The sequence below is a fragment of the Typopeltis vanoorti genome, chromosome 20 (assembly GCF_054136105.1).
Source record: "Typopeltis vanoorti isolate ZY-2024b chromosome 20, IOZ_Tvanoo_1.0, whole genome shotgun sequence".
Classification (NCBI taxonomy): Eukaryota; Metazoa; Arthropoda; class Arachnida; order Uropygi; family Thelyphonidae; genus Typopeltis; species Typopeltis vanoorti.
This window is the reverse complement of record NC_143568.1, coordinates 58,988,224-59,007,498: the sequence shown is the minus strand read 5'-3', so window position 1 is coordinate 59,007,498 and position 19,275 is coordinate 58,988,224.

Genomic DNA, 19,275 nt, shown 5'->3' with positions numbered 1-19,275 from the left:
TCTAGATTTAAAAACGTTGCCAGTAATTTAATCCCTTGATGAAATTCTATACTGGAAGACTCCATCGCCTAAAGAAAAAAGGAGTTTTGTACTATAAACTTTAAATACGTAGTAGATATTATCATGATTATACCACCATTATGAATCTTTGCACAATATTGTCCTCTCAACAAATGACCTTTCAAATTTACCACCGGCTTCTGACGCTGAACGTAATGTAACAATTAAGACGCTCTTTTATTTCATCACCACACTTTTTGCATAAGATCATCTTAACATTAGTAGGAATTTTGGTGACCAACAAAATAAGCTTAAAGCCTGTGTAGCCCTGTGGAAATATTTATGTATCCAAAGGGCTACGCCTCTCCAAGAAAGACATCGTAAATTCAATTCTGGTTGCCGACTAGAGAAACCGTTTCTTCGACCAGATCCCGAGTATGTCGATATCCGGAAAGGCCGAGCGGGTTCTTTTTTCCCTTACCTCGGTTTTTCGACCAATAAACTTAAGAAACTTGACAGAAGAACTCAGGGCGATCAAAATTAAAGTATCCCTGTTTAAGGCCTTGTGGAATGTCATCGAGTGATTCAAATGCTGGGAAACTTTGTAGGAATACATTATGCTCATACGTAAGCGATATCTGAAAAAAAATGTAGTCCTACAATTCACACCAGGGGATGCTATAAACACCAAATGCAATGTAATTTGCATATCACGCAACACGGTAGGTACCAGAAGAGTTTAAAAAGATGGACACGGCATGTTTCCTTCATTATAGTTGTTAATACCATCCACAGTCGTGAGCACTAAACTTGCCCAATGTGCTTTGCTCGTGAAGCTGTACTACCTAAAGAATTAAAATGTTGTTGCTGCACTCCGCAAATTTCATCACCTGAAAAAATGCCGTGGAGGCCCACTATCTCCATATGTTCTGCGATGAATGATTAGTCATTCATCGCAGAACACATGGAGCAAGTGAATAAAGTTGCTATTGCCGTTGTGGAGCAGGCCATGAATAACAGAGTTGGTTCCTGTAGTGCATGTACTTTATCAAAACACATGGATGTGCCTTACACAACTGTTGCCAAAATTCCATTTAAGTAACCGTGATACAGGACTTGCAGGGTAACTTTGAAAGTCGACTGCCATTCGCTTTAACATTCCTTGCTCGGGTGGAGTTGGACACTGCGTGTCAGTGGATAATATTGTGGGGAGATGAGGCTCGCTTTCAACTGAACGGAACTGTGAATAGCCACAATTGCCGGGTATGGGCTACGCAAAACCTGCATGCAATCCAACAAATTCCTTTACATTCACCCAAAGGTACTGTTTGGTGAGGGTTTAGCTTCGTTCATGATTGGACCATTCTTCTTTGAGGACATTCACCAGTTGGATCCCTGTGACCTGCTAATTTATTGCTGGGAGGTATCACGATCATGATTAACCATTTTGTTGTGTCACAGATACTGCAGCGCCTGTGCATGAATTTATTTATTTTTAGGCAGGATGGGATCCTCCACACATTGGTCGATCTATACAGGAGGTTCTTCGAGAACATTTCAGGGAAGCTAGAGCAATCAGCCGTGTGTTGTGTTGTGTTTCCCACTGCATGCATGGCCATTTAGTTTACCTAATCTGACTCCCTGTGACTTCTATCTCTGGAGATTTCTCAAAGATGGGGTTTATAGGGATCATCCCAATAACTTACCAGCACTGAAAGATAACATAACGCAGCATGTCTGCAACAACAGTCCCGATCAGCTGCTTTCTGCGTTGAACACACTGCACAAAGAATACAGTTCGTAGTACACCGGGTGGGAAGTGTATTGGACAGTACAGTCAGTGAATGCATAATGGAAGTGAATAAAAATGTATTTATGCTTGTGTCGTTTTTCTCCTACTTACACATACATAAAAATTAATATGTCTACATTCGGTACATCATACAGCGACTCTGGTGGTGAATGTTCTCAGATATCGCTTCCACATGATGCACAATGCATTCCTGCAAAGTTTCTCCGCATCTGGACCACTGGTGGCGCTTCTCAAGGAATTAAACAGGAATAATTTAATTTTGAACACCTTATAAATATTGCGTGGTGGTTAGGAACCACGAGATGGTGGCACTTGTCTGCCATACTCTCTTCACCAGATGCCATTATTGGTGATAACAGGCTTAAACCAGCATGTTCAGATTGCCTACCGATGGAGATTAACTGCCTCTCTGTGTCAAGAAGGCCTTGCCTACTCCTTTTTTTTTTTTTTTACAGAACAGGATTTTACAAAATTAGTCATCAATTCAAAATATGGGTTCATCACACTATTACAGTAGTGTAACTTTAATTCCTGCTGCAAGTAGTTTCCTGCAACTTCCACTACTAAAATTCCAATAAAAGAGATTTTTAAATCGTCATGCAGAGACAAATAATAAGGGCGGTTTTTTTAAAAATATATCTGATTTAATACCTTTTTTAAACTGCTGTTGATGTTGCTGCTGCTTCTGCTCCTACTGCCCTTCTCTTCTTCTTTTCCTTGTCTTTTAAAGCCCTAATTAGACTTTCTCTTTCAGGTTTGCTGCTGGTCCACATTACTTTTCTGACAAATCCACTAAATTTGTTGCTGTGGTAGAGAGTCGCATATGTGCACGTCCAATAGATAAGCCTATTTTCTCAAAGTAATATGCCCTGTTTCTCCACGATCGTCGTTCTAGATTGATGAATTGCCTCTGTGAAGATACAATTCTTACCCGAAAGGATGCGTCATATGAAAATGATTTGGCTTCAACACATGAAATTGGTGGAGCGGGTGGGCGGCTTCTGTTACATGTGTCACATTTTTTCATCGTATAAGAAATGAAAATATCTGGTCGTCCGCAAAGAAGGAAACTAGCTATCAGATTTACATTGAAATTAAAGAAAATCTGCATAATTTATGGAGAATCCCAACTCACGCAAACAAGACGGCATATTGGACCTTACGGCATATATAGAAAGGAAACTCATGAGAGATATTTGCACACATAATCACGAAGTAGAAAGAGAGCATAAAAAAGCCATGATTGAAACTTTACAAAAGAAGGTTCATCATATGCAATGAAAAATTATTCAAGATTCAACTGCCTAAACTTTCGTGTTAAAATATATGTTGGGAAATACACAGTGATATAAGCATCATCATTAAATTTTTGAATTTGCAAATGTCTTAGAACACATTGATTCATAAGCAATACAAAACCAGATTCTTCTATTTTGACAGACCATTTTGTTAAATGGGAATGTTGGTTTAGATCTTCGTTGAGCCAATAGATCGTTTATGTTTTGAAACTTGATCAAAAAGATAATCTGGTCCAGCTGGAAATTAGAAATCGTTCTTTAGCCAGGTTGCATTCCTGTAAAATGTGGTGCTATCCACCTCATGAATGGAGAACGTGACAATAACTAACTCTCATCATCACTACCAGCGCATGTGATGATCCATTGCCATTCTCATGAATTTAATTAACGATATATTTGTGATGTGCATTTTATGAAAGTTTAACCTAGGAATTCTGCACTTTTGAGGATTAATAACGCAGAATGTTTGTCCGCGTATTTGTTTGAAAAGTATATACTGCATTTGTTTTATTAAATGAAACTCTCTCTAAGAAAGTCAGTACGTACATCGTACATTTCATAATCATCCTGTGTGTGTGTGTGTGTGTGTGTGTGTGTGTGTGTGTGTGTGTGTGTGTGTGTGTGTGTGTGTGTGTGTGTGTGTGTGTGTGTGTGTGTGTGTGTGTGTGTGTGTGTGTGTGTGTGTGTGTGTGTGTGTGTGTGTGTGTGTGTGTGTGTGTGTGTGTGCGCGCGCGCGCGTGTGTACGATATTAAACAAAGAAAAAGCAAATTAAAATTTCAGTTTTTATCATATTAAAAGTAAGACGAAGAAATAGCATATCAAAACTTCTTAGTAAGATAAGCAAAAATGCGAAATGTTACGTTTGTAAAGAACGTCATTAGAAACATTTAAAGTTATGATTGTACTGCAAATATCGTGATCTCTCTAAACGATTTTATCTTTCAGTTTTCCTTGAACTTCTTATACTTGTTCTGTCTCCGTGAGAGGAGGGGGGGGGAGGTCGTAAAAGATCCAAACACGCATCGATTTTCAAAGAAAACAGGTCTAACCAAGACTGACAAATAGCGAAGATCACTGAAAGCTGTCAAGAGAAAATCCCACAATATCTCATCTTATTCTATCCGAGGAACGCATCAATTCAGCTTTGTACTTTAGCGAATGCACAATCTCCCTCGGAACGTTTTTATCACATTTTCATGCAAACCTTCCAAAGGGTAAAATGGCCGTTTCTTTTTTTATTCGTTTTTTTTATTCGTTTTTGCCTCCATCAGTGTGTGGTCATATATTTCAATTTTCCTCAGTGACTGTAACATAAATCCATATTTTCCAAAGAGCGAATGTCTGGATAACGATCCACCTTTCAGATATCGTTATAGAATAAAGGTTTTGAAAGTTTGTCTTACATTCGTAAACACTGAACCACATCTGATACGAATGCATTATTTTCTCAACTATCTCTAATTGTAACTCAAATGTACAGAATATCATATTTCTCTGTTTGAGAGAACGGAATAAATGCTACCTATTTGTAATTGCAGTTTCACTTTTTGTCACTTCTACAATTATGTAACACCTTATTTTTAACACCGTTTTTCACAGATATTTTTTTTTTTAGTACAGAATTTTTGGCACAGATATAAAGACTATTCGTTTTATTTTTGCCAATATTTTCACAGATATTATGACTAATCTAAAATTTGCACAGACCTTATGAATAATTTTTATAATCTAAAATTTTTCACATTCATTCTATTATGACCCCTCGCATTTTTTACTTAAATTTTCAGATAATTTCTGTAAAAAAATTATAACCTAAATTTTCATGTATATAATCATTGACCATTTTGATCTAATATTTTCACGTATGATTAACAATGTTTGTACTTTTCACAGATATCATGAGTATTCGTTTTAACTTAAAATGTATGGCATGACTTCGTTTTCTAACATTCAATATGCAGTTCAGATGTAGCACCAATGTAGCACTACAGGTTTCCAGTTCAAATGATAAGTACCATAAGCACACCACTGGCACGTGCATTTCCAGACAAAAATCGTCTCAGACCATGCTCAAGCGCTAAACCATCAAACACAAAGTCGGCATTCGCAAACGCTACAACTCACCCTAAAAAAATCATACAAAAGTTGAAAGTCAAAAACAGCTGTTAGCTATCGACCAACAAGAATATCAACGAATAAAGACATATTGATAAGATCATCACCATAAATCAGTCTGTCACAGGCCACATCAAACCGGTCATTGTCCATCCCCATCGTAAATTTTTCTCGCCAAGACAGGGCCATAACAAAAGGAGGAACATGCGAGTATGCAGGGAAACTGTTGGCTAGTAAATGGCCTCCGAGCACGATGACGCCATACGTTCCCACAAAAAATAATAAAAAATAATGTGTGCGTGCGTATTTGTCATAATAAACGTGAAAATACTTTGCTCACAAAACTTAACGGGTTGTTAAAGGGCAGAACCTCCTGAGGTCTAATAATTTCTGAGTTTATTAACAGTATGATATTATAACTGGCGGCAAAAATATTGTAAGATAAACAAGAATCAACAGTCTCATCTTCTCTTGCATACTCGTCCTTCAGATCAGGATCGCAAACTTGTCATTTCCATGGCTTTGTGAGATCTCCATTCGATTTCATTAACTGTTTTGAAGGATCTTTATAAATGTAGTAAGAGATATTTCAGGCATGCAGCTAAAAATATGGCTCATCGTCAATTTCGATCTGTAACTGAAAAACCCTGTCTTAGTTTGTAAACTCCTGTTCTAGAGAATGTTTTATTTTTCTCTTCTTCTTCTTCTCCAGCTGTTCGATATGCTTTATGAATTTCAATTGAAACGATTTCAAAGAAACCAGCGCTTTAATTTCTGTTATGAATATTTCCTAATATATATATGTAACGGAATTTAAAGGGAAAAATTCGTTATTGTGATTAAGATATCGAAATATGATGAAACAAATGCTGCTTAAGACATTCTATGTTTGGATCCCCGAGTGGAGAGTGCATTACCGAGTAAGGTTGAAAGTTCACTAGTTAGCATATGAAGATAGAATGGCCGTGAGGCCCATAGGAAGCGGGGACGCCACCATCTTATAAAACCAACATAGTCCCATTGGTTGTAATGCGTGTGTTCTCCTGTTCAGTTTGCCCGAATGCGAGAAGAAACCTTCCACCTTCGTATGAGACTTGCTAACTCACCTTCAATTGAAAATAAAAGTTCTTCGTATGCTAGATGGGATTGAAACCCAGTTCACTCCAACTAAAGGCATCATCGAAACCGACTGAGATACGGAAACTCTGCTAAGTTTAAAAAGAGATTTTAAATGACCCTTTTTATTTTAAAATCTTTGAGAAATAATTCGTGACGTTTGATGAAAATTATGTAGGAAAGTCTCAAATGATCACAAAAAATCAGCTATTTTTAAGTAAACTTTATAACAGTGAATTCGTGAGAAATCGAAGAGTAAGCCTTCTTAACTTTCAATAGTCTTTCAGAAATCAGACATCAAATTTTTGATATTTAAAGTCTGTATCGGAACCAACACTTTAACTGCGAATCCATTGTTGTTCTGATTATTTCAAACAACAATATATTTTGTTTTGTTTTTTTTACTTCACACTGTGCCTTTTTGGATTGTTTATGCTCACTTGGAATTAGACCACCTGCTCATTGCACACTCGACGAAAATGAAAAGGCACACCACAACAGATGAAGAAAAATTATAAGTGATTTTCAGTTATAAGTGAGGTAGCATATCCCGTGCGAATTTTACACAGTTTTGTTGTCATTTTATTTCGCATACAGGCAAGCCGACCTGAAAACTCGAATAATTTAGAGATGAACCATTCGTATTATAATCTTGGTGGCTTTGATCTAATCTAAGCAACAAACCAACCATCCGCCTCGAATTACAGTGCAACTAACAAAGGTACAGTCTTCGTAAACCTGTAGGTGCGTTAGTGTGCAGATATTATAATTAATCTATGATTATAGCGCAAAATTAATCACCGTCATCAGTACTTTTTATATTAAATTTATTAAGATGGAAGTAAGAAGCATCTGCAATCTCTAATCTAGTATTTCGGCGCATGCTGATATTTAGGTGGAACATTTATTTGTGTGGCATAAAGTGCTTTTATATAAACAATAAGAATCTTCATCAGTACCTGATCTTATTAACAATATCTTTATTATTTGATTAAATAAAGATCGGTTTTATTTTTCATATGAAAATCGTATTTGGACCTTATACTTTCTATCTGCTTTATGTTGAGTAGGGGTAAGATTGCATTTTCCTGTTGAAATGCGAATGCATGTTTGAAACGATCTCAGTTTCTGAATTCACCGAATGTTTCTGTGATTTAAACATGTGACTTTTTTGATGATCAATGCAATAAATGAGTGGGCGAAATTTGGAATTTACGGATTTTATATATGAAATTATTATTTAGTAGCAGTGTATGGAAGAAATCACAAAATAGATATGACTATCCATTTGTAACCTGATTCTTGTAAAGGGTAGAGAGAAGAAAATTTCATTCTTATATTTCTGTCGGTCTCCATGGAAACTGTTCAGAGAAAGTTCCTGTTGAATGTCTGGAGGCTGAATAGGAAAGACAATCTGTTTCATAAATCATACAGCAGAGAGAGAGAGAGAGAGAGAGAGAGAGAGAATCGGATATTAATCATGCAAGAAGCAACAGTTCTTGAGCTGTGCTACTTTCTTTACTATCAAAGTCTTCAGATTACTCTGAGTATAGCCATTTCTCGTCATCCACTCTAAACAAATTGCGGTTTGAAAATGAAGATTTCAATGAATTTTTATTTCTTACGAATATATTATTCATCATATTGACATAAACTATTTCACGAAAAATGCAATTATCCTATTTGAACTGCCCAAGTAAATAATATATGCTTGGTTTATCTTAGTTTAACTGTTCGTAGAAACCATGTCGTAGAAACTTGTGGCAGAAACCATGGAAGGTATTTGCGTAAATAGTAATTGTGTATTTTATAAAAGGAAACTTTTATGTTTATATAAAGTATGATAGAAAAGTAAAGAATATTTACCGAACCGATCCTTAAAGCCCAATAACAGTATGAACTATACATGGACAACAACAACATAGTATATAATTAGTCCTAATAACTCTGGAGGGACAATCAACAAGAACACACACACGCCAAGAATAACATATGTTAAAACAGTGTTATCATACAGATCAGAAACAAGGATATCAGAAACGTATAATCAGTTCACCCAGTTAAAATGAATTTTTGCATTTTTTTTGTTCCATAAAAATGCATTATTGTAATGTTGGCTTTGCAGCTGGCTTCGAAGTTGACCGATTTATTTTTTAGAAGTCAGTTAGAAGCCATCATCATACAATTTGCAACACTGCGGTGAAGATTTTTAACTAAATAACATTAGAATTCGTTCAGCGGGAGGCACAGCCTGGGTCATTCTTTTCTTCTTCTTTGAAACCGCAAATCTTGATTATATGCGACAGCAAAATCTGTTGATTATCATCTTTTCAGAAAACATTTGTTAAAATTGTGATGTTGTTCATCATAATTTCATTGTGATTATAGACATTCATCGAAATCAACTTTGTCAGGATTACAACAAATTCACTAAGGCCATAAGCAAGATTGTTCGAGAAATTGTTCAGAAAATTCCTGTTCCTGGCCATGTCTTATTTTATATGAATCCGGAATCTTGGCTGTAATTTATCCATAACGGATATTTTGGAGCCAATAATTTAGTTTCTATAATTCTATAGAAATTCTATAGGAATAGTAATAAGAATTGCTATAATTCTTATTAGTATTTTGTAAAGAGTGCTACAGAGATTTGGTAGTTGGTCTAACCAGTGCTGGATCGAAAATATTCGCTACTGATCGCTGAATAATTCTCAATAATCAAAGTAATGTGTAAAATTTAACATGATTTGTACTGGTAATAAATTCGGTATAAACATAAAAAGGAAAGAAAAAACTAATAATTTTAATAGAAAATAAGATTTTGAAATGTAATTAAGTTGTTCACTTATTTCCTTATTTTTGATCGCGATTCCCAAAATAACGAAATGCAGCCGCGTTAAAGATCCAGGACATTTGATCTTTGACAATGATCAGTTATGATGAATAAAAAATATTATGCTAAAAATTTTACACATAAAATATAATAATCTCACTCCTAAGTGTTGAAGGTATTTCACCAAACTAGTTTTAATTTATCTTATAAAAAACGTATAAAAATTTATGAAAGTATTAACTTTCATGGGGGAAAAAATAAACTAATGTCGAAAATAGAAACAAAGACGAACAGTGAAAAAAAAGACTGATATGGTTAAACAAACATCTAATATATGTTAATGCATCTGACATCCCCAAGAGAAAAAAGAGTCGAAACAGAGATAGAAATAAGAAGATTGCTTTTAAGATTACAAAAAAAGCATTAACGTCTTATTCGAAGTATTAAGAAATGAACTAGGCGTTCTTTCAATGCGAAAAATCTTTTCAGTGGGATTAATTAATAAATAAAAGTATTATATGAATTAATAGACAATCAGTATAATTCAGACTGGAATTAAGACGTCTCTTTAAATAAAATTAATCCAACTATAATGAGGTATTGACATTACGCCAAATAAACTGTTGTTTGTTACTGCCACTTAATACTCTCTCTCTCTCTCAGTCACTTAATCGGTCAGTCCTTTCATTATCACATGATTCCTAGTCAATGACCGTCTTTAGGTGTATAGCAATTTAATGCAAACTCCTATCCTACACTTTCATTTGAGGTGCATGACTTTATTTCAGACAGCCTTGACCTGCCCATCCTCTCCACCCAGCCCATGCTAGTAAAGACTGAAAAGACGTAAAGATGTCCAAATAGCAATCCAGCAGTTGAGTTTATCGTTTCAATTTTCACCCGCATCACAATCACAATTTCTTCTAGAACGTGGTTTTCAATTTCCTGACCTGTTGGGTTTGATTCTTTGTTCGATAAGTTACGACCTTCTGAGTGAACGGAGAGCATTACCAAGAAGTACTGTTAGCAGGTGATGGAGAATTAGATCTGCTGGAGACTGTGTAACCCATAGGAGACATAAAACCCATGAGCATTGGGTAATTCATTAAATTGTGTCCTTAGTGGGTCAGCAGCGAGATGTAGCATGAGCTGATCAGTCACTTTCCAGAAGTTGCAACCACAACTGTCTGGCTGCATTCATATAAACAAGACCTGTCTACGAAAAAAAAATATTAGAAATATTTATCGAAACAATTTGAAGAGAAACAGAAAAAAATAGTTGAAGAATGAAAAAAAAAGCATTAAACTATCTGGAGAAGAATACAGATATATTTTTCAGTGCAGACAACTGTCTATTGCTATATATTATATGCAAAATTATTATTGAACAATAACCAGAATTTTCGGAAATTTTGCATATCACTATAGAAACGAAACAACCAGAGTGAAATAATACACTTGTTTACCGACTGAAGGAATAATCAACTTACAATCGAAATCACAAACCGTATGAGGCCTTGCAAAACTTTTCTGACTTAATTAAATAAAAATGATTCAGAATTATTTTGCGTGAAAACTCAATATTGCATTTCCTACAGACGACACTGGCAGCATCTTTTCTGATGGTTCATTTAAACATCAGATTATTTTTTATAAAGAGCGATGATTGGCACTGTGTTATCTTAACTTCAAACAGCAGATGAATTACATCTTCCACTCAGCTTGTCGACGTCACGAAATTATTTAAAAAAAATCCATTTTTCGTTTTGGGTCTGTAAAACAGAGATCCGGATTATCTTAGTCCACTCACAGTATTTATGTGCTATGATTTCTAAATGGGACTGACATCGATTTAAAATTTTATTACTCTTTGACTTGTTTTTTATAGTAAAATAAAAGAAAATACATTACATCGACCAGTTACACTCAAATCAGCTACAGCAATAATAATTGAGTTATGGTTTGAATTACAGAATAAATGAAACTAAAATTTCATTATATATGTATAAAATGATTTATGTCTATTATAATTAATTTATAGTAGACGGAAAGCAGGAAATATACTTGAATTACTGAAATTCTAATTAAATAATAAAAGTGGTCAAAAGCCGGGTTTCGCTTAGCTTTATAAAAATCAATATGCTTAACTCGAATAAATTTGTTAAAAAAAATAAGGAAGTTTGTTCTGCATTGTAGTAATTACTCATGACTTCAATAAAAAAATATGTTTTACTTTTTTTTATTTTCGAACAAATTATGAAAAATAATTTCAATAATTTTCGGAACTAATGTTTTACTGATCATTTGCAAATATTTTTGCTTAAATATTTTAGGAGAGAAATGTTTAAAATCAATCAGGGAATTTAACTTCAGACTACTCACGGAAACTTTCAAACCTTGTGCGCTCTAATCTGTAACAAGAGAAGATAAAGATCGCTTTGTTAAGAAAACCTTGAAAGATTTATTAGATAGGTATACTGGTAATCAAGATTAAAACGTAACAGAAGAGATGAGGTTGGATGGAGAAACAAAGGTAAGTGAAAGAATGATTAAAGCAAATTAAAATACAAATTGGGGAAAGAATAGGGAATTAGATACGAACGAAGATGATGCACAATCCGTGTACAAGATGCCCTAATCTCTGATTTTTAATTACTGGATTATTTACGTAAAAATATGAATATTTTGATAAATTTTCGCTGTGCTCATTCTTAGCATATGCTCATGAAACACTTGGGTTAATAATCGCTATGTTACGTTTACTAATTATTTTAATAACTGGTAAGGGCTGCAAACTTTTCCTAAGCGTTTTCTTTTACTGGTAGCCATAATTTTTAAACAAATAAACAACATCTTCTGAAAAAAATTGCTTATAAGTCCTCTTGGAAGTATGTAGAGCCTCAATCAGTATAGACGAAGCCCTTTGGTCGGAAAGACCTGGTTTTGATTCCCGTCAGTTTTTCGTCCCCCAGAACAGGTAAACCGACACCGTGAACACACACGGATTACAGTCATGAATACGTCCTGGCCATATGCCGGACCTGAGTTCGGATAAAATTGGGGGGTTGGGGAAAGCAATGGGGAACTACCCTGTAAAAATCTCACTAGGAGTACTTTGGCAATGTCTACCAAGTCGGTCGGAAAAGACTGAAAAGGGAAAATCAGATCAGGAAAGCATGTAAATGTAATGAATCTACTAATATGGCAAAGACAAAAAAATCTATTTTTTTTAATTTAAGCTATTTGCTATTCGTAATGTTAACCTTATATTATTTCTTTTCTATGTTTTCAGACCTAATTTGTTTCAAATTCATCCCCCATTAACCGCTTGGTTTGCCCAGTGGAAAGCGTTTCTGCTCTCTCAAATGAATTGAAATCCCTTTCAATTCATTTGAGAATTGAATGAATTGAATGTTTTGTGAATGTCCTTAAGTTCAAGATGAATTTCATTGCGGAATATGTGAGTATATGAATAAAGTTCTTATTGGAGATCTGAAGTTGATCGAAAAAGTTCCATGATTGGCTTTAAGGGCAGCACTTCCGAATTATCTGGCTCTCAGGTGACCCTGTCACCAATGCACGATAGGTTTAGAAACTATGGTGGGTAGAATAAGTGCTAAAACTTCCCTTATATTAGTCATATGAATATTTATAATTCTTATGAATATTTATAATATTTATAATTCTCTACAAAGGCATCATGACGGTGCCTTTGTAGCGAATTTGGTCTGCTGGAGGATAAAGACGTTTACCTTTGGTTAAAAACTTTCAAAGGCTCACCGAATTTATGAAAGCCTTTCAAGTGAATATTAGTTAGCTAGTTTCATACTGAGATGTCGTTTTTTCCTGATAGAGAAACTCATTTTCTGCAAAAACAGGCAAACGAAAGCATGCCGTTGATATATATAGTGAGCTGCTCTTATAGTCTTAGTTACTCCGGTCGTGATTCTAATGAACCCAAACTATGTAGGAAAAGCTCGATAAGATAAGCTCATCACAAGGATGGCTTGATATTTGCTCACTCGCTGGAAAACCTATCTTGAAATCCTCTCTAGAACTCGCGGAAACTTTTAGGGAATCTTCCATTGATGATGTCATGCCGTCATGCACTGTTATACTGGAGAGTAGGAATATATGCATTCGTTCTCTAGCCATGTTCTCTCGTTTAGTCCTGAACAAGCGTTTTTGCTCTCTTAAGGTTTCTAGCTTATAAATCCAATATATAACAAATATACTATTTCCCAAGTGGTAAGAACCCTAGGGTTCTCGAGAGCAACCGCATCAAGGATCTACCACGATTATATAGCATCAACAAACGTACCAGCGCCCAGCAAGAAATTGGTTGCCGAACGGGGTCGACGTAGACTTTCCAGGCTCCTACAGACCAATCGCATGGTAACAGCGGCACAAATCACACCCAGTTTCAATGTCAGAGGTCCAAGCAGCGTCAGCGAATGAACGGTACGGCGTACCCTGCATTCCATGGATTACGGGAGCCGAGGCCCTAATCGTGTATCACTGTTAACAGCTCATCATCTGGCATTGAGCATCGCCTGGTGTCGGGACCAGGCTCTTACAGATCTGTAAAACTGAATCTCTGCAGAGTTGACCAGAATTGTGTAGTCTGATGAATCCCGTTATCAGTTGTACCTAGCTGACGGAGGGTGTCGCGTCGAGAGCATGAAGTCATGACCCCGTCGTGCTTGGTAGACTATGTTCAAGGAGGTGGTGGGTCTGTGATGGTTTGGGGAGCCTTCTCATATAATACATTAGGTCCCTTAGTGTGTCTGGAGAGTTCATTAAACGTTTCAAGCTACCAGAATGTGCTGGCTGATCACCTACACTCTTTCATGGCCTTCGTGGATCCTGTAGCCGATGGTCTGTTTCAGAAGACAAACCGATGCTCCAACGGGCCGCAACCATTCAGGCATGGCGCGAGGAACACTCATCTAAGTTTGCGAGTATCCAATGTCCCCAAGGTTTCAAGATTTAAATCCGATCGAATCTCTGTATGATGCCGTAGAGCGAGACATTCATGTATTGGTGACCGACGTCTAAGCGCAGTTGTGGACAATGCTGCAACAGTCATAGCTAGAATTACCACCGGCATCATTGGAGTCAATGCCTCGTAGAGTGCAGGCTGTTATTCACTCTAGAAGAGCACTGACACGCTATTAGGTAGGTGTCTCTAATGGTTTGTCCGTTGAGTGTATACATAAAGAATTACAAATGCCTCCTAACTTGATCTCTTGTGTGTTCATATGCTAAATACAGTAGTTTTTAGTTCATGAGTTCAAGACTGGTTGATGAATGATCATTATGTGTGAGTAGGTTTATTCTCTTCATTTCCGAAACGATTCCTAATGGTAACAAAAAGGATTTTTTTTTCTTATTAAGATGGAATTTCATGAAATTTGGTATTTAGTATCTCTATTTAAATTTGGAGGTATTTGAAAATTTCAAATTTCGTTTACCGAATAATCGTAATGGTTAATTCAGGAAAACAGGTTCATTTTGCTCAACAAAAATGCAACATTGTTGTGATAATGAATTGTGCACTGCCCGAAAAGCTATTACGAATCGATTATTGTCTGCGGTTATTTTCATATTTGTAATTATTATATTATAATGGAGTATATTATGGATCCAACCTTATTTTATAGCCAAATATAAAAAGAAACGTAAGAAAGTTTCGAAAATTCACGAGAGAGCTCAAATAGTATGCAACACGTAAAAGACACAAGCATACGGGCTGTTGTGCAGAGCTTGTCTTTCAAATAGGTATATAATGAGAACTCTCGATACCAAAGGTTATATTCTCATAAGTGCTGAGGTAAAGTTTCGAACCTTTCTTAAATTTCTTTTTATATCAGGCTAAAAAATATTGTTATATGTTGGATCTATAATTTAATCCTTAATTGTGCCAAATTTAAGCCTTTACGCTTGATATTTTAGTAATTTGTTAATGTATCTATTGAGAGTTCACTTAAAATGAATTTAACTTTCTGACATTGGATTATTAATCAGTTCTTTAATTATACTAAAATAGAAGCATTTCGACTCAGTATTTTAGTTGTTTTTTTTTGTTTTTTTTTTCCAATTTATTATTTTATTTTATGCATTGCATTGTTGGTGCGATCAGACGATGTCTCAGTAATAAAAGCGAGAAAGCATTGCATAGGTCTTTTACAACTGAGGCTAAGTTAGCCGACATCCTAAAACATCAGAGTTTTTATTTTGAAAACCATTCACAGAAAATATCATTACTTTTGTCGTCTACAAGTTAATTTAACTGTAATTCAGTTTATTCATTTTCTTCAGATAGAGAGAGAAATAAAGTGACTCGTAATTCGATTAAATAAGCTTTAGATAATACGGATTGTGTATGAAGGCGTGGAGTGTTAAATTTGTCCACTTTTTGAACTTGTCTGATAAATTAAAGACTTAATTGATAACGGAATGTTGAAGACATGGTGAATTATTGATGACGTAAAGTTCCGCTAGTTAAAAATAAATTAAAAGTTCATTTTATTTATCATTTATTTATCGAAGCCGATCGAATAACTGAAATAAATTTTAAATGAAGGTGTTGTCGAAGTGTAAACATACAAAAGAATGTTGATTTCTTGTAAAGCTGTAAAATTCACTGCCATTGGTGGATGATTAAAGTTTTCTTTCTGTTAAATTCAAAAATAAATAATTTAACAGACTTTCACTCAGGATGCATAAAGTGTGCACATAATAGAGACGATCTGGTTCTGCTGGATCAGTTGCTTCTAAACCACGAATGGCTTTGTTCCGTCCATTCGATTCTTTATTGCAGATAATGCATGCATTCAGTTCACTGCTTTATTAAGAGCAATGTTACTTTTGGAGGATATTGGCAGATAAGCGAAAGAACAACGCAGTTATTGATATGTTGGTTTCTCCATTCATTGTACATGGATTTATTTATGCATATGATTGGTTGCTTTCAAACTACAGACAACTGCAATAATGATTGTTATGCGCATGCCGCGCGTAGTTCAGTCTTATCTGAATGTTTGCACGCTTGCCTTTTTTATTACTCCAACAGAGTCCACTAAATAAGAGCAGACTCGCAGCTCTTTACTGTAACGTATGCTTATCAAGATTTACGTGCGAGTTTTGTGTTCCAGCGGCAGGAAACTTGCACAGATCCCGTCATTTTGTCAAAGTTAAATGTAATAATTAAGAATTGAAGCTGGAAAAATTCAAACAGCCGTTTTACCTGCTGTAAGCGGAAAAGTATTGATGGTGCGACTTCCAAATGTTCAAATAAAATACGGTTATGGCTTTCCTTTCAGACACTTAAAAAGACAGGATGGCGATAATGAAGTCGGGAGAAATTTATATTGCCTTATCTGTGGGAGTCTTTTACGTTCATTGAAACGGAAAACAGAAAGAAGCAGGAAATATATTATTATTTACTGCATAAAAAAGCGTTTTCTTCCTCGCTCCGCATTAAACCCCCTCTAGAAATATGAAAAACGGTAGCAGCGTTCCCAAACATAATTAACTCTGCAGTTAATTTCTTTCTTCCTTTAAAAAAATGCAATGCTTGCTTATTATACACATCTTCTATAAGAAATTAGAACTTCTTCAAGCACTAAAATATGTCATTCTTTCGTTTCTAATTTATTGTATTAAGGAACAGATATTTTAGAGGATTTCTGTGTGTTTCTAATATCTTTTTATTCCACCCTTTCCATGTTTACATAGAAACAATCTATAATTCTGTGATAATCAAAAAATAATGTTTGTCGTTTTAGTAAACAACAAAGCAATGAACTACCAGAGCTATAAAATTACATAGACATCCGAAAACCATTTAGAAAATGACTTTAAATATTAATCTGAAAACAATAACTGCTTTATTGGATACATTGGTTAATATCACTGATAAATTTTAAGTGTTTAATATCAATTAAACAATTTAATATGAACAATGGAAAATACATGACTTTTAAATTGTTGCAATGGAAAACGATGGATAGTTTTGAACTAAAGTTCGGTCGAGAGAGAGATGGGTTTGAGTGCTCCGCATAATTTTGAACAAACGGCTTTTCTGTGTGTGTGTGTGTGTGTGTGTGTGTGTGTGTGTGTGTGTGTGTGTGTGTGTGTGTGTGTGTGTGTGTGTGTGTGTGTGTGTGTGTGTGTGTGTGTGTGTGTGTGTGTGTGTGTGTGTGTGTGTGTGTGTGTGTGTTTCGGAAATGGATTATCTACCTTAAATTTGCCTATCCTGGACTAGAAGACTGAAAATTGTATTGCAGTAAACAACATCTTCATCCCAAATTATTAATTATTGTTTATATTTTTCATAATGAAAACATATACGGCCTAACAGATACCCATTAAGCAGCTGATGTTGTTGAGTAGCTTCTGAAATAAATCTAAATCGTGAAAAACATTTCGAACAGAAGGGCAGTATCAAAAGTATTGTAATACAACCAAAAGTTGTAGAAAAGTACTTACGATTTTAGCAAAGCCCACATTAGAGCCAATAATAATACTAACTTTGATTCATATTTAAAAAAATAGCCTATTCTCTCTACTACCAAATACACTTCTATATTTGATGGGCTATTTGTCCTCTAATATTCCGTAATTTTTCCTTTATACCTGAATCTAATATTAATTGAATTACGGCTTATTCCCAAAAATGAATTCCGTTTCATGGAATCTGGATATACGGCAAATCGTCAAGACTTAAAACCTCTTTTCCCTCTTGCTATAACTGAGGAGACGATGCCATTTAAAACAACGTACATGCTTGCACTTTGAAAGTGTGAGAAGAATTTCGAATCATTGGTTTTCCTTAATTCCCTGTTGCATTTCAGCTGGAACTCGAAATATTGGAACAAAACGGTTGTCGTTATTATGCCATTATTGGAAATACATTTAAAGAATATTTGTTTTGCTTACAAGAAAATGAAAAGAAATCAAGAAAAATTTTATGCTAACACAGAATCTGAAATATACGTTAAAATCAATATAGATGCTGCTGAGCACCATTTTACTTATTTATTTATGTTTTAACTTATATCATTTAAACTAATGCACAGTAAACTAATGCAAGCAGCCCTAGTTTATATATCAGCCTGTTAATTAACGTGTGAATGCTTGGCAAATTTTTTTTGTTGGATGAACAACATGATACCTAAATACGCTTCAGATGAAAAGCTCTTACAAAGGTTGAATAGCGCCTCAGTAGCGCAGTCAGGAGAAGAAGAAGGCGACACGTTTGACTTGGAAAGACTTTAGTTCAAAGTTTTGGAAACTGAAGGTAAGTCAGTCTGCCTCAAATGGAAATCCACAAAAAAGGAAAAAACTGCAGAAAGGAATATGGCTATACTGTTTAATAGCCTTAGTTGGTTGATTCAGCTGCGATTCTAACAACTAACCTACATTTTTAAAGCATTTTAGACAAGATTCTAACAATTCAAAAATGGATGAAGGACAGAAAATACAAAATACGGACGTTTTACTATGAGAAAAATAATTCGCAGAAATCAACTGTTTACGTAACAATTCGGCTGACAAATACAAACTGATCAAAAGTCATTGCCAAAGTTTATTTAGCATTCTATTTTGATCAGCAAATAAAGAAGCCGAATATCGTACATGAAAACATCGTTGGGGATATGAAAAGGAAATTAGTTTACATTTCATTGACATAGGTTGAGCGTGTTTCCTTTGCATGATATCCGAGGTCAGAAAACGAGTGTTTACGATGCTCAAATGGCAGATTGGGGAGGGACCGTTGCGTCTATTAAATATTGGTTTGTTTTTTCTTAATACCAGTTTGGCAGCAAGAAAAACCAAAGCATACGAGAGAGGAAACCCTTCCACCTAGTTACGAGGTTGTCTAAATTACTTTCGAAACGTTCGTATGAAGGTACTTTACATCTCATAGATAGGATTCAAACCCTAGTTCTTCCAACTAAAAAAACAATTGACAGGGATTTACTGTATTTCCGGTCGATTATTTGGCACCAATCTAGAACAGATGCAGAAGTACCTTCGACGATCGTGTACAAAAAGTAATGAGTACCAAAATTTCCTGGTGTATGACGCACAC